Source organism: Geospiza fortis, unplaced genomic scaffold (assembly GCF_000277835.1).
Source record: "Geospiza fortis unplaced genomic scaffold, GeoFor_1.0 scaffold104, whole genome shotgun sequence".
Lineage (NCBI taxonomy): Eukaryota > Metazoa > Chordata > Aves > Passeriformes > Thraupidae > Geospiza > Geospiza fortis.
The window spans coordinates 1,375,385-1,376,580 of NW_005054325.1; positions in this window are offsets into that span (position 1 = coordinate 1,375,385).

A 1,196-nucleotide genomic window follows, 5' to 3' on the forward strand; every position below is an offset into this window, starting at 1 on the left:
AGGGGCGCGAAGGCGCAGCCCACCTTGCCGGCCGCAGGAGGGAGGAGGGCAGCTCCGCGCATGGGGCCGGGGATCAGTGAAAGGGATTTCCTCCTAATACCCCCACCCCAGCCCGTGTAATCCAGCCCTAGTCCTTAAAACACACTAACCCCGGCTTCTTTGGGAGCCTTCTCTGTGTAAACTTTCCCTGCTGATAGCTCCCTTTATCTCGTGAGCTCTGATACCCTGTCTCTGGGCTTTCGGTTTATTCCCCGCTTTCATGTTGGTAGGCAAACCAAATAAAGTTAGAGGCGACAGTTTAGGCCACTCCGGATAGTTTGCTGACATGCACAACATCCGCGACTTCTTTGGGGCAGGTATTCGTTAGAAACGGGCACGACCCCTAAGGGAAAGAACACTGAAACGCCAGATCAATGCTTTTTGGTATTAGTCGACTGTACTTTTCTGTCTATCGTTTGGGGAGATGTGCACAGGACATTCCTTGCAATGATTGCCCGCTTCACGATTAAAAAACTAGTTTACTGTCTATAAATTCTAGTGCATCTTCTTGCGTGCATCCTTCCTTGCTGAAAGCTTTGTTGCATTAAGAGTGTTTCGTTTTAAACACCTGGAGACAATGGTGATGGCTGAAATATGATGCAATTTTCTAATATGAAGTGGGAGGGTACGAGCCCATTAATTGAGCATGGGTTTTTTCTGACAGAAGTAGGGATTTATTGCACCTGACTCACACGAATAACACATTGTGAGTGTGTGTGTATGCGCTGCGTTAGGCTGTAGGCAGAGTGCAGGTGAAAGCGAGCATCTGCGGGCGTTCAAGTAACCCGCAGCACCGCAGCTATGAGCAGGGAGCTGGAGATGGGACTTCCTCTTCAAAAACAGAGAGAGACATTTTCCCCGACTTTTTTTTTAGGTGAGGAGGCTTAGCTAGTGCTCTCTTTGGCTGAGATATTTGCCCGGAATGAGTGAGGACTCACCTTTCCCTCGCCCAGACATTTCCCCCCACAATTGCTGTAGTACCTGAAATGTGTCAGTTTTCATCCAGTCATCTTTTGAAAAGATTTGTTGCTGTTGGTGAGGCAACATCCCCCACCCCCCTCACCACCCATCCCCCAGAACTTTGGCGTTTTCTGTTGCTCGGTGCCTGATACTTCCCTCAGCAGCAGAGGATTTCTAGAAGAACGTTTAAAAGTGCG